This window comes from Theropithecus gelada, chromosome 3 (assembly GCF_003255815.1).
Source record: "Theropithecus gelada isolate Dixy chromosome 3, Tgel_1.0, whole genome shotgun sequence".
Taxonomy (NCBI): domain Eukaryota; kingdom Metazoa; phylum Chordata; class Mammalia; order Primates; family Cercopithecidae; genus Theropithecus; species Theropithecus gelada.
This window is the reverse complement of record NC_037670.1, coordinates 152,069,175-152,084,543: the sequence shown is the minus strand read 5'-3', so window position 1 is coordinate 152,084,543 and position 15,369 is coordinate 152,069,175. Positions and strand designations below refer to the sequence as shown.

The 15,369-nt window shown below is 37.6% G+C and overlaps 1 long non-coding RNA gene across 1 annotated transcript; it reads right to left on the bottom strand.

Annotated features, from left to right (window-relative positions):
• Window positions 1-6,235: 6,235 nt before the first annotated feature.
• Window positions 6,236-15,155, bottom strand: LOC112621491. The gene is made up of 4 exons (XR_003118737.1): window positions 15,070-15,155; window positions 14,370-14,441; window positions 12,814-12,918; window positions 6,236-6,924 (listed from the first exon to the last, which is right to left on the bottom strand). It is a non-coding gene; the product is annotated as an uncharacterized LOC112621491 (long non-coding RNA).
• Between the last annotated feature and the right edge of the window lie 214 nt (window positions 15,156-15,369).

Sequence of the window (15,369 nt, the reverse complement as noted above, 5' to 3'; positions counted from 1 at the left end):
TACCAGAGGTACAAGGAGGAGTTGGTACCATTCCTTCTGAAACTATTCCGATCCATAGAAAAAGAGGGAATCCTCCCTAACTCATTTTACAAGGCCAACACCATCATGATACCAAAGCTGACAGAGATACAACAAAAAAAGAGAATTTTAGACCAATATCCCTGATGAACATCGATGCAAAAATCCTCAATAAAATACTGGCAAACCAAATCCAGCAGCACATCAAAAAGCTTATCCACCATGATCAAGTGGGTTTCATCCCTGGGATGCAAGACTGGTTCAACATATGCAAATCAATAAATGTAATCCAGCATATAAACAGAACCAAAGACAAAAACCACATGATTATCTCAATAGATGCAGAAAAGGCCTTTGACAAAATTCAGCAGCCCTTCATGCTAAAAACTCTCAATAAATTCTGTATTGATGGAACGTATCTCAAAATAATAAGAGCTATTTATGACAAACCCACAGCCAATATCATACTGAATGGGCAAAACCTGGAAGCATTCCCTTTGAAAATTAGTGCAAGACAGGGATGCCCTCTCTCACCACTCCTATTCAACATAGTGTTGGAAGTTCTGGCTAGGGCAATCAGGCAAGAGAAGAAAATAAAGGGTATTCAGTTAGGAAAAGAAGAAGTCAAATTGTCCCTGTTTGCACATGACATGATTGTATATTTAGACAACCCCATTGTCTCAGCCCAAAATCTCCTTAAGCTGATAAGCAACTTCAGCAAAGTCTCAGGATACAAAATCAATGTGCAAAAATCACAAGCATTCTTATACACCAGTAACAGACAAATAGAGAGCCAAATCATGAATGAACTCCCATTCACAATAGCTTCAAAGAGAATAAAATACCTAGGAATCCAACTCACAAGGGATGTAAAGGACCTCTTCAAGGAGAACTACAAACCACTGCTCAGTGAAATAAAAGAGGACACAAACAAATGGAAGAACATACCATGTTCATGAATAGGAAGAATCAATATTGTGAAAATGGCCACACTGCCCAAGGTAATTTATAGATTCAATGCCATCCCCATTAAGCTACCAAAGACTTTCTTCATAGAGTTGGAAAAAACTGCTTTAAAGTTCATATGGAACCAAAAAAGACCCTGCATTGCCAAGACAATCCTAAGCCAAAAGAACAAAGCTGGAGGCATCATGCTACCTGACTTCAAACTATACTACAAGGCTACAGTAACCAAAACAGCATGGTACTGGTACCAAAACAGAGATATAGACCAATGGAATGGAACAGAGCCCTCAGAAATAATACCACACATCTACAGTCATCTGATCTTTGACAAACCTGAGAGAAACAAGAAATGGGGAAAGGATTCCCTATTTAATAAATGGTGCTGGGAAAATTGGCTAGCCATAAGTAGAAAGCTAAAACTGGATCCTTTCCTTATTCCTTATATGAAAATTAATTCAGGATGGATTGGAGACTTAAATGTTAGACCTAAAACTATAAAAACCCTAGAAGAAAACCTAGGTAATACCATTCAGGAAATAGGCATGGGCAAGGACTTCATGTCTAAAACACCAAAAGCAATGGCAGCAAAAGCCAAAATTGACAAATGGGATCTAATTAAACTAAAGAGCTTCTGCACAGCAAAAGAAACTACCATCAGAGTGAACTGGCAACCTACAAAATGGGAGAAAATTTTTGCAATCTACTCATCTGACAAAGGGCTAATATCCAGAACCTATAAAGAACTCAATCAAATTTACAAGAAAAAAATGAACAACCCCATCAAAAAGTGGGCAAAGGATATGAACAGACACTTCTCAAAAGAAGACATTCATACAGCCAACAGACACATGAAAAAATGCTCATCATCACTCGCCACCAGAGAAATGCAAATCAAAACCACAATATCTCACACCAGTTAGAATGGTGATCATTAAAAAATCAGGAAACAACAGGTGCTGGAGAGGATGTGGAGAAATAGGAACACTTTCACACTGTTGGTGGGACTGTAAACTAGGTCAACCATTGTGGAAAACAGTGTGGCAATTCCTCACGGATCTAGAACTAGAAATACCATTTGACCCAGCCATCCCATTACTGGGTATATACCCAAAGGATTATAAGTCATGCTGCTGTAAAGACACATGCACACATACGTTTATTGCAGCACTATTCACAATAGCAAAGACTTGGAATCAACTCAAATGTCCATCAGTAACAGACTGGATTAAGAAAATGTGGCACATATACACCATGGAATACTATGCAGCCATAAAAAAGGATGAGTTCATGTCCTTTGTAGGGACATGGATGCAGCTGGAAACCATCATTCTCAGCAAACTATCACAAGAACAGAAAACCAAACACCGCATGTTCTCACTCATAGGTGGGAACTGAACAATGAGATCACTTGGACACAGGAAGGGGAACATCACACACCAGGTCCTATTGTCGGGAGGTGGGAGGGATAGCATTAGGAGATATACCTAATGTAAATGACGAGTTAATGGGTGCAGCACACCAACATGGCATATGTATACATATGTAACAAATCTGCACATTGTGCACATGTACCCTAGAACTTAAAGTATAATAAAAAAAAAAAAAAAGAAAAAAGATTGTTTCTGAGTATTTCCTAGGTTTTGCTGTTTCTGTAAATGGATTTTTTTCCCATTACATTTTCTACTTGGTAATTGCTGGTATATAAGAAATTTATTGATTTTTTTGGTTTGATTTTGGATTCAGCCACTTTAGTGTGCTTGCGCTAATTATGAATATAATATATTAATAATTTTCAGTATATTAGCATTTCCAACTTGACTATTATATTATCTTCAAATAATGAATGTTTAATTTATTCTCTTGAGATATTTACCACTTATTTCCTTTTTCTTTCTTTCTCTCCCCCTCTGCCCCCCCTTTTTTTTTGCCTTATGAGACAGGCTAGGAAATTGTGCAAGAATTTTTGTTTGTTTGTTTGTATCCCAGCATCCTACAGTGCCTTCACCAATTGATTATTTTTTTTTGAAATTTTCTCTCCTCTATTGTAGGCAGTCATTGAAGAAAGGTAGATCCAGGGGACCCTGTTTTCCTATCATAGAAGGACGGGATCTTGGACTTTTCTTTCATAAAACCTTTTCCATCAGTGGTTCTGCACATCCAAAGGGAAGGCCTATGATCTAAGCTTAGTCAGTTGGAGTTACTGTCCTAGGACTTTGACTTTTGAAGAAAGTAACTCATGTGTAAGCAAGCAAGAAAAACTAGAATTTATTATTTCCAGAAACCAAGTAATTCCATGTCTGTTTTTGAACCTTTTCTCCAGCCTTCTGGTTGATTCTGTGAGCTTTCTAAAAGCTTTCCAATAAGTCCTCCTTTTTGGGGGATTAAATTAGAATTGATTTCTGTTGCTTGCAACCCAAGAACTCTTATTTGATACATTTTCTTTGTCCTGTTCAATTAGAATGCCTCCAATATTTCACCATCTGAAGTGATTTATGTGTTTCTGATAGTTATTTAGCTTCTATCCAGAAACAAAATTTTCTTTCCATTCCTACCTTATAAAAAGTTTTTTAAAATGTAGAATGTGATTTTTAGTTCAAAAAGGTTGCTATATTCACAATGCATTTTGAATGTTAATTATTATTAAAATGGGGAAATCCTGATATTTTCCCCTTTGTTAATGAGATTTCTTAATATTGAACCATCTTTGCATTCCTGCAATAAGCCTTTTTAGGTTATGATATATTTTCCCTCCTTCCCTCCCTCCCATCTTCCTTTCTCTCTCTTTCTGGATTGCACTCTGTTGCCCAGGCTGGAATGCAGTGGTGTGATCCTGGCTTATTGCAGCCTGACCTCCAGGGCTCAAGTGATACTCCCACCTCCACTTCCGGAGTAGCTGGGACTACAGGCGTATGCTACCATGCCCAGCTAATTTTTTGTAGAGATGGGGTTTCACCACGTTTCCCAGGCTGATCTCAAACTCCTGGGCTCAAGCAGTCCACCCACCTTAGCCCCCCAAAGTGCTGGGATTATAGATATCTTTATTTTCTTAATCATTATCTTTAAAATTTTTATCCCATATATTTAAACAAAAATTGCCTTCAACCTGCAGGCAACATTGTCCAATAGAAATTTCTGCAATGATGAAAATGTTCTATATCTCTGACACTGTCTTATACAGTAACCACTAGCTACATGTGGCTATTGAGTACTTGATGTGTGGCTAACATGAGGGAGAAACTGAAGTTTTACCTTTATTTAATTTTAATTAATGTAAATTAAATAGCCACATGTAGCCACTGACTACTATTGTATTAATTTTCTTGGGCTGCCATAACAAAATACTATAGATTGGATGGCTTAAACAACAGAAATTAATTTTCTCACAGTTCTGGAGACTGGAAGTCCAAGATCAAGGTGTCAGCAGGTCTGGTTTCTTCTGAAGCCTCTCTACCTGCCTTGCAGATGCCTCCTTCTTGCGTGTCCTCACGTGGTCTTTCCTCTGTGTGCTTGCATCCCTGATATCTCCTTGTGAGTCTTAATCTCTTCTTCTGAGGACATCAGTCAGATTAGATCAGGGCTTATCCTAAGGGCCTCGTTTTAACATAATCAGCCTTTTAAAGGTCCTGTCTCCAAATCGCTCACATTCTGAGATGTAGAGAGTTAGGGCCTCAACATAGGAATTTTGTGGGGACACAGTTCATGCCATAACAACCATATTGGACAGCACCACAACATATTAGTATTTATTGCCTTCTCACCAGATACACTGCTACTAATGTTAGGACACTGATTTTTCTCTTTCCCATCTTTGACCACCATCTGCCATATTGTAATCATCCGGGATTTTAGTTCCCCAATTTTTCTTGCATTCTGCATTCTGCATTATTGGACTTCACTAGAAATTTTTCACATTTCTTTTTCATCATTTTTTCTTTTATGCCATACAGTCCTCTTTCTCACATTCATGTATCTTGTTGCCACAGTAGTGCCCTCCAGTAGTTCTTTCAGAGATGGGCTTGAGGGCTAGGTATAGGAGTCTGAGTTCAAAGTAACCTGTCTTAATAATTTGAAGACATTTTATACACTGCTGGTGCCCCACTCAGATCCCCTTTACTACCCTAGGTCATCCATCCTTCAACTGTTGTGAGCATTGGCTCACTCTTGCCCCTCTAAAGAATCGCAGTCAGAGCTAACTCATTTGGTAAATTACTCACCTATTTCCCCTAGGGGCAGGCTCCAGCCAGTTGCTGGCTGATAGAAGAGTTCAAAAGGCTTTTCCCTTTGCTTCAACATGGGGACTACCTGGGAGAATGTTCATGCTCTAGGGCTCTCTGTGGGATACAGTGAAGCGAGACACCTGCAGATGCCACTTACTTACTTCCCCTGCCGTATTCCGTTTTCCTTATTCCCTCTCTCTTAGAGCACTGCCTTAATAGCCATGTATACCCAAATTCCTGTCTCAGGCTCTGCTTCTGGGGAAGATGACTCAAGACAACATTATTTCATTGTCAATTCTATTATTTCATTATTTCATTGACAGTTTCTATTGTCCCATGCCCTCATGCTTAGCCCAGGACGCAAAGCCTACTGTGCCTTCAGAAAATGTTCACCAAATGAACAAATGAAGTCATCTTTCTTGCGCAGCATGCTGATCACATTACACTTTCTCTCCAATCCTAACTTCTAGTTATGAAATTAAAATTCCTGATTTTGGCTTTAAATCTTATTCCAGTGGTTGTTCATATCAAGCCCATCTGTTTTTGTTTGTATACTTTGATTTTTTTTTTTACTGCTTTTATGATCTCAAACACAAATTTTTACACCCAAATTACATACGAACAGTAACATACTGCTTGTACATTGTGTCATGTGTCTTATTTCCTTAGCTAAAATACAATTTCATGGTCTTTATCTTCTCTGTTTTGATTAGGACCTAGCACCTTTCTAGTTGCACTGTGCTCAACCAATAATTGTATAATTTTATATGACAGCTTAACTAAAAGGGATTATATTTGGAAACAAATTTTCTCTTACAGAATACCTTTTTTCTTTCTTTATTATCCCTGGATCATTAATCCCTATTTCCATAGCAACAGATTATAAAAGAAAGAGGATGATATAGTCTTTACTTTTAACAATGGGAAAGAGAAGGATTCTGAGAAGAAAACTTGTAATTGCAAAATTATAAATAAAATGAATGAATCAAGCAGAGGGTAAGAGCACAGAGAAAAATAAATCATTTCTAACAATGTTAATAGTATTATTTTACTTCAAGATGATTAAACTAGCCAGCTGGATTAGAGACTCAAACATTAGTAATGTGATAAGCTTCAGAAGCTGAAGGCAAAAAGCATTAGGTCAGTCCCATGGGTCCTTGATGGCTTCAAAGCAGTGGCCTCTATTTAATCAGTGAGGGCAGGGGTACAGAACCTAAGTTCTTTAATGATTTGCAGTATCATCAAGTCCCCAATAAGCCTCTATTTGAAAGTTGCCTGAGGTGACTTTCTCTTTAATTTGCAAAAAGTGTTCAATATCCAAGTAGTGACAAATTAAATCTGGCCCATAAAAAGGGGAGATTTTTGTGACATAAAACAAGCTTGTCTTTGGAGACCATAAGGAAAGGGCAGGACAACTTTCAGCAGTTGGAATTCAGTGGGTGTTCCTTTAAGCTTTATGTGGTAAGGTTTATGCTTTATGTGGCAAATTTACAGATTACCATCAAACAGACTTTCTCTTCATTGAACATGCTCATCTTTTTTTTGAAGCTGAGAACTTTTGGTTGGAATAAAGAAGTGCCAAAGGGATGAGACCATGCCTGAAACTCAAAACTGAACCAGACTTGGGGGTGCAGAGATTCAGAAGAGGAAGCAGTGTGGTTGGGGCACAGGGCATGCTGTGCAGTCTGCTCTGGGCTCCTTCCTTGGGTCTTGGCGTGCTCAGCTGTGAAATAAAGAGATTGGGTAGTTAGCATGATGATCTCTAAAGAGCACTGAGTTCAGTGATTCCACAGTTCTAATAAAATCAAAAGCTATTATTCTCCATATTGCTAGTTGGAATTTTGCTTAATTTCATTATTCTTCCTGTCAACTATAGTGCTTTGTATATTCTGGATACTAGTCCTTCGCTGATGATGCAAATATCTTTTCCTGCTCTGTGGCTGCTTTTATTTTTTATGGTGTCTTTCATGAACAGAAGTTCTTATTTAATGTAGTGTGATTTATTAGTCTCTATTGTTACAGTTTCTGCTTTTTATGTCTTGTTTAAGGAATACTTCTTTATCCTGAGGTCGTAAATATATTCTCCTTTGTTACTTGTATGATGTTATGGGGTTTTTCCTTACCACATTTAGATCTTTAATCCATCTGGAATTGATTCTTATATATCATGTGATATAGAGGTGCAATTTAACATTTTTCATTTGGATAACTTACTGTCACATTTATTGAAGACCTACTTGTCTTTTCCTAATTAAACTGCCATACTACCTCTCTTCATTATAAATTGTCTATATATTAGTGTATCCTTTTCTGGACTCTCTCATTTTTTCTATTTGGCTATTTCTGTGCAAATACTACATTATCTTTGTATTAGTCCATTTTCACACTGCTGATAAAGACATACCTGAGACTGGATCATTTATAAAGAAAAAGAGGTTTAATGGACTCACAGTTGCATGTGACTGGGGAGGCCTTACACTTACGACAGAAGGCAAAAGGCACATCTTAGTAGTGGCAGACAAGAGAGAATGAGAATCAACAGAAAGTGGTTTCCTCTTATAAAACCATCAGATCTTGCGAGACTTATTCACTACCACCAGAACAGTATGGGGAAAACCGCCCCCATGATTCAATTATTTCCCACCAGGTCCCTCCCACAACAGGTGGGAATTATGGGAGCTACAATTCAAGATGAAATTTAGCTGTGTGGGAACACAGCCAAACCATATCAATCTGATTTGCTATAGTTTCATAATAGGTACACATCTGTTGGAGCAAGCTCTCCTAGTCCTAATTTTTTTAACCATCACAAATGAATGTTAAATGTTATCGAATGATATTTTTCAGTACCTACTGAGATGTTCACATTGTTTCTTTTACTCTAATCATATAGTAAATTATACCAATAGATTTTTTTTTTTTTTGATGGAGTCTCGCTCTGTCGCCCAGGCTGGAGTGCAGTGGTGCGATCTTGGCTCACTGCAACCTCTAGGTTCAAGTAATTCTTGTGCCTCGGCCTCCTGAGTAACTGGGACTACAGGTGTGTGCCACCATGCCTGGCTAATTTTTTTTTGTTGTTGTTGTCTTTTTTAGTAGAGACAGGGTTTTTTCATGTTGCCCAGGCCGGTCTCGAACTCCTGAGCTCAGGCAATCTGCCCGCCTCCGCCTCCCAAAGTGCTAGGATTACAGGCCTGAGCCACCACAACTGGACCAATTGATTTTTCTAAGGTTAAAATAAATTTTCTTCCTGCAATAATCTAACTTTGTCATTGTATCAGTTACTTATTGCAGCAAAATAGACAACCCCGAATCTCAATGTCACATGCATCTGTATTTATTCCCAGGAATCTTGAGTCATCTAGGTACTGACTGATCTAAGCTGGGTGGCTTTGTTTCAGGCTGTGGCAGCAGGGGCAGCTCAGCCTCTCACTGTATACATGTGGCTGTACTGGGGCAACTGTACTCTGCATGTCCCTCACCCTTCTTGGATCAGGAGACTAGAAAGGGCACATGCTTCTCATGGCATGGTGAGGCACTATCAGGAAATAAACACTGATCTAGAACTATTACCTAATATTCAAACTTTGTCTAAATCTCACCATTGGCCCTCTAGTAGCCTGTATTTCAAAGGAAAAATATTTTTCTGGTCTAGGATCCAATTTAGGACTCGGTATTACATTTACTTGTCATATTTCTTTAGTCTCTTTGACCAGGAACATTTGCTCAGTCTTTCTTTCATGTTCTTAATATTTATGAAGGGTACATGCTATTTCTTTTTTGTATATCCTTTTGTGGATATCTTGTAGATATCCATTTATTTCGTAAATATGTAAAAAAATCCTTTAAATTTTTTAAACAATCTAAGCAGGTTTTTAAAATACAGTTGAAAAAATATGTTTCTTCCACTTACATATCTCATCCATTTACATTTGTTTTTGTAGTTATTAATATGTTTGGATTTATTTTTACCATCTTATCATGGGCTTTTTATTTGTCCTACCTTTTCTGTTTCTTTTTCATTTTTTTCCTTGGATTCTCTTGGATTGAGTATTTGTTTTTTTCATTCTATGTTCCTCTTTTACTAATTTAGAAGTTATATACTTTGTTTCTATTCTTTTAATTGTCATGCTAGACATTTTAGCATATATATTTGGCTTCTCAAGTGCTAGTCAATCATATTGTCACCCTCTTTTCTAGCAATACAATTGTCTTAAAATGCGTGAACTCTATTCCATTCCTGAAATGTATTATTTTTGTCATGCATTTTAGGTTTATTTTATCTTTATTTTAATCCCACCAGATAATAATATTATTATTTTATCTCTATATTTATTTTAGCTATATATTTATCTCAATGTTTATTTAGTTTTATCTATATACTTACTGTTTTCTTTATTGATCTTTTCTTTTTGCATCTTAGTTCTTTCATCTGGGATCAATTTCCTTCTGCATAAAATATATTCGTTAGAATTTCCCTTACTGAGTATCTATTTATAGCAGTCTATTAGGATATTTTTGTTTAAATATAGCTTTCCTTGTCCCAGTTTTTGAAAGATGTTTAAAATAATTTAAAAAAAAATTTTTTTCCTCAGCCCTTTGAACATACTGCTCTGCTTTCTTCTGGCTTTCATTATGTCTGTCCTTCAGCTGAAGTTTAGTTGTCTTTTCTCTCTGGCTGTTTTTCAGATATTTCTTTTGTCTTTTTTATTTACAGATTCCCTGTGATGTGTTTAGCCATGAGTTTCTTTTTATTATTAAGCTTAGAATTCACTGAGCTTCTTCAATCTGTGGAGAAGTGTTCTATTATTTCTGAAAAATTTGCAGTAGCCATCAATCCAAATATTATTTCACTTATCCTGTTTCTCTCTTGTCCTTTTAGAGCTCTGGTTTGACATGTCTTTCGATCTCTGTTTTATCATTTCTATCTTGATCATTCTATGCTGCATTCTGGATGATTTATTTGGATCTATCTTTCAAATTCACATGTCAGCTTTTCAAATCTGTCTATTGAGTTTCAAGCTTTCTTTATTGTATTTTTAAATTTTTAGAATTATATTTGTTTTTTTAAAATCTGCTTCATTTCTATGGTGTCTTTCCCTTTCCTTATATTTTAAATCACTTTTAAATTTATTTAGACATAAAGCCTTTTAGACATTTTTAAAAAGGTCTGTTCTATTGGCTTTTGCTCTTCATACTGTACTCTCTCTCTCTCTCTCTCTCTCTCTCTCTCCCCCTCTCTCTCTGTGTGTGTGTGTGTGTGTGTATAGATATGGTTTGGCTGTGTCCCCACCCAAATCTAATTTGGGTGTCCCCACCCAAATCTAATCTTGAATTGTAGCTCTCACAATTCCCAGGTGTTGTGGGAGGGACCTGAGGGGAGGTAGTTAAACCATGGGAGTGGGTCTTTGCCATGCTATTCTCATGGTAGTGAATAAGTCTCATGAGATCTGATGGTTTTATAAAGAGGAGTTCCCCTGCACATGCTCTCATCTTGCCTGCTGCCAATGTAGACATCCTTGCTCTTCTGCCATGATTGTGAGGCTTCCCCAGCAATATGAAACTATGAGTCCATTAAGCCTCTTTTCTTTATAAATTACCCAGTATCAGGTATGTCTTTATTAGCAGCATGAGACAAATACAGTGTTTACTGTGGCCTCATATTTTTGTGAACTTATTTTTGCATGAATTCTTTCAGACTGTGATAAAACTAATACTCCAAAGAGGATTGAATTTGTTTCTGCCAGGAACCTGGAAAACTACCAGCCCAGGACAACTTTAACTGACTTCTTGGCTTGAGATTTCTTGGCCAAGAAGTGTGAATTTGGCATGCAAAACTGTGTGAAGACTGACTTATGCTTAGTATTTTTAGGGATGAATCCCGCTCTTTCCAGTGCTAAATTTTTAATTAGGCAATCTTGCTTTTGGTGTGTTGGGTGGCAGAATGTTTTTCTACTTCACTGTTATGATGGAAGTGTGACCGTTTGCAGTCTTAGTTTTATAAAGGGGGACCTTGAGTGAATGTTGGGCTTTGTTTTCTCCATTCTGTAGCTTTATAGAGATGGAAAACACAAAGGTGAAGTACATTCAGTTTGAAAAATGGTCCACAAGGCATAAGATGGCTTTATTTCTCTGATTACCTCTTCGGGTCTACTTTCATCAAGTTCCCTTTACTAATTAGCCAGGTAACTAATGTATTAAAATCTTTTTATTGTATTTTACCCAGTATTTTGATTTGTTTTCCACAGGAGGACCAAGCATCACACTGATGGAAATAGAAGTCCAGATACCAATTTGAAATTATACTGGGGAAAACTTTACTAATTACTAGTTAGCAATTGACAACCAGAATGTGAAATGTCTGATAATAGTTTTGATGGAGTTAGGGCTAGGGTTAGTAATAACTGTAGGATTAATAATAACTATAGCAAACACAAATATTGTAAATATGTAAGAAAAAGAGCAAAGCAGTACCCAATCATTTTTTTTTTTTTTTTTTTTTTTTGAGATGGAGTCTCACTCTGTTGCCCAGGCTGGAGTACAGTGGAGTGATCTCGGCTCACTGCAACCTCTGCCTCCCAGGTTCAAGCAATTCTCTGCCTCAGCCTCCCAAGTAGCTGGGATTCCAGGAACCTGCCATCACGCCTGGCTAATTTTTGTATTTTTAGTAGAGATGGGGGTTCAACATCTTGGCCAGGCTGATCTTGAACTCCTGACCTCGTGATCCACCTGTCTCAGCCTCTCAAAGTGCTGGGATTACAGGTGTGAGCCACTGCGCACAATCAGTACTTTTTTTTTTTTTTTTTTTTTTTTTTAAGAGACAGGGTCTCATTCTGTTGCCCAGGCTGGGGTGCAGTGGCTTGATCACAGCTCACTGCAAACTGGAACTCCTGGGCTCGAGCAGTCTTCCCACCTCAGCCTTCCTAGTAGCTAGGACTGCAGGTCCACTCCACCATGCTCGGCTAATTTTTTTTTTTAATTTTTATTTGTGGAAATGGGGTCTTGCTATGTTTCCCAGGCCGGCCTCAAACTCCTGACCTCAAGCACCAACAAGGATTTTAATGAAAACATATACATTTGTTTGTGTCATTTAATTCATTATCTGTGTTAATGATTTTGTAATAGAAAGAGCTGGGGTTTTGTAGGGGTGGCATATTTTATTTTCCTGCCTTTCAGTTTTCAAAGGTCCTCTAATATCCTTGGCCTGGCAATCAAAGGTCTTCAGAATAAGAGTTTATTTTACTTTATCTCTCTACCACTCCCCTGTAAAGCACTGGTGCCCTAAACTCCAACCAGAGTTTACCACCAGTGGATCCTCTCTATGTTCTTTGCTTGGCTACTTCAAAGCCTTTGCATCTGCTGTTCCCTTGACTTGAAATGCTCTTCTTCCTTCTCCCACCAATGCCTTGATTATTTTTTGAAATAACATAGTTTTGGCGAGGAATGTATCTTTTCTTTGCCATCTTTATTTCCTTTTCAAAGTTTATTTAGAAAGCATCCTTTTGAAACCTCACATCGACAAGATGTGATCTCTCTCTTTTTTTTTTTTTTTGCCACTCAGAGCCTTTTAAACCACTCTTAAAATCTTTCTATTCTGCCTTCTATTGTTATTGACCTTTATTTTCTCATCTTCTCTCTTATAACGTAAGCTTCTTGGATGCAGACTCTTACTCCCAAGCGTGTTCCCTCCAAATGCCAAAACCAGTGCCAAATACATGTGCTGTAGTAACAAGAAAAGCACCAGATATAATTTTTAAAAACCCATATATTTATTTATTTTTCAGAAATGGGGTTTTGCTCTCTCACCTAGGCTGGAATGCAGTGGCACAATCATAGCTCCCTGCAGCTCAAGCAATCCTCCCACCTCAGCCTCCCAGGCAGCTGGACTACAGGTGCATCTATAGGCACCTGGGCTCCTGGGCTCAAACTCCTGGGCTCAAGTGATCTTCCCACCTCAGCCTCCCAGGCAGCTGGACTACAGGTGCATACTACAGGTGCCCAGCTACTTAATTTTTTTTTTTCTGTAGGTATGAGGGTCTTGCTATGTTGTCTAGGCTGATCTTGAACTCCTGGCTTCAAGTGATCCTCTTTCCTTGGCCTCCTAAAGTATTGGGATTACAGGTGTGAGTCACTGTGCCCAGCCCCATCTGTTGAATTGAATGAACTACACTGGCTTGAATATGGAGTACTCCGTTTTTCAGTGTTAGTGCAGGTGAATTTTGTATGCAGATACAATTATTTGGGGAAAAATGTGTGGCTTATATGTAAACAGGATTTAGAAGCCTTGTACTGTACAGAAGAGAGTCATTATTCAGAAAGTGGATGAAAAAAAAATCATTGATTCATTATTGTTAACCTTGTGCCTAAGTCTTTGTAAATGGAGTTAAATTAAATTTTGCAAGATTATTGTCATGAAAGAGAATTCAAGGAATTCTTCTAGGACAGAGTTACTCATGGGCTACATGCAAATTTCATAGTTTGAAGTCACCCAAGAGCAGCTTGAATTTAACATGGCAATTTCTCAAAATATTATTTTCTTATGTGAAGACCCCAGACTAAACACAATCATTTTTGCAAACAGCATGTCTCTTCATTTCTGCTCTCTCTTAAGTCTTTGTGTTTTAAAATGCCTTTGCTTTCATGTGAGACATCACCAGCAGCCTTGTGGCTGGGTGGTAGAATCGCTGCTGCTACATCACAGATTCTGCCTTTTTATACTCTTCTTCAAGTATAAAGCACTTTGTATTTGCACAGCTGTTTTAACTTTTTCAAAGTCTGTTTACATCTTTTATGCTTACACCTCTGTGAAGTAGGAAGCACGGGTTTTTCTACCCACCTTGTAGAGATAAGAACAGTGAGCCACACAGAGGTTAAGTGATGGGTTAAAGGCTGCAGCATCCTTCCACTATCCCATGCTGTTTTCCTTCCTAGCGTGAAATTATGTGGGCACACAAGTTCTCCTGAAACAAACACTGAGCAAGGCTATGCATGGCTGCTTGATTCACTTGTGTGATTGCTCTCTTTGGCATGGATGGAGGGCTGCAGGAAAGCTAATTAATTTGTTCAGAGAAAGCTTGTGTATGAGTTCACGTGTTTTATCTATTCTGTCATTCAAACTCTGTGGACAAGTCAGTTTTCATAATGACTTTAGATCACTGCACTAAGACTTACTTGTTTTCCAAATGATTTGGTGATCTGTTCACTTAATTTATGCCAGATGCTTTCTTACTGTTTAACTGCCACCTGCAAAATAACATTTAATATGAAGATTTTAGTTTTAAAATTGTTTTGGGCTCTCAAATCAAAAACTTGCAAGACTGGTTAAGTTGCTTTTTGTTCATAGCAAACATACCTCTAGCTGAGAAGCAGGGACTTTTACAAGTCATTTGCTTCATTTAGAATAAACTCTGTGAATTATCCCAATGGTTATGATGATGTGATTAAAAAATTGGGGGAAGAAATAAAGGATAACCTGTTCGCATCTTCTTTCTCTTTTGATAATTCCTATACAAATATCTTAAAAGATGAGATTTTTCGTTTTTCATCGTACATTTGGCAGAGCCTTATTCCTTCTATTTTATCCGAGATTTCCATTTAAATTTTTTATCCAGTTTTCTAGCATGTGTTCACAATTTTGTCATTTGAATCAATTTCCTTCCCCAGGAATTAACATAAACCATAACGTTTTCTATGAATAAGAACTTCAATTCTAAAATCTGTTTTTGACTAATGATTAACTTCTCTTAATCCTTTGATAATTCTTATTGTTTTCCTCCAGACCATGTAAGTTTGTTCCCATTTTTCTCCATTATGATGTTCTAAATCAAGATGCAAACCAGAATATTAATTTTTCATATAAAATAGGTCTTACCTTTTTATGTTTCTACTAGCTGTATTCAATTGATTCACTGAAAATGATTCCTGGCTTTAGTTTTTGCAGAAAGAAAGTAACAAGGCAAACTCACTAGCAGGCCAGGAAGGAGCCGGCAGCAGACTCTTTCTCAATAAAGGGGTGCTGGAGGTCGGTAACTAGGTCAGCAAATAGGATCTGGGAGGACTAGGATTATCAGTGACCTTTTACTAGTTGAGTGGAGGTTGTGTAAATGCAGCCTAGTGTAGTGCAGAAGTGCTGAACCTGGGGACAGATCTGAAGTTCTGGGCCTCTTTTTGC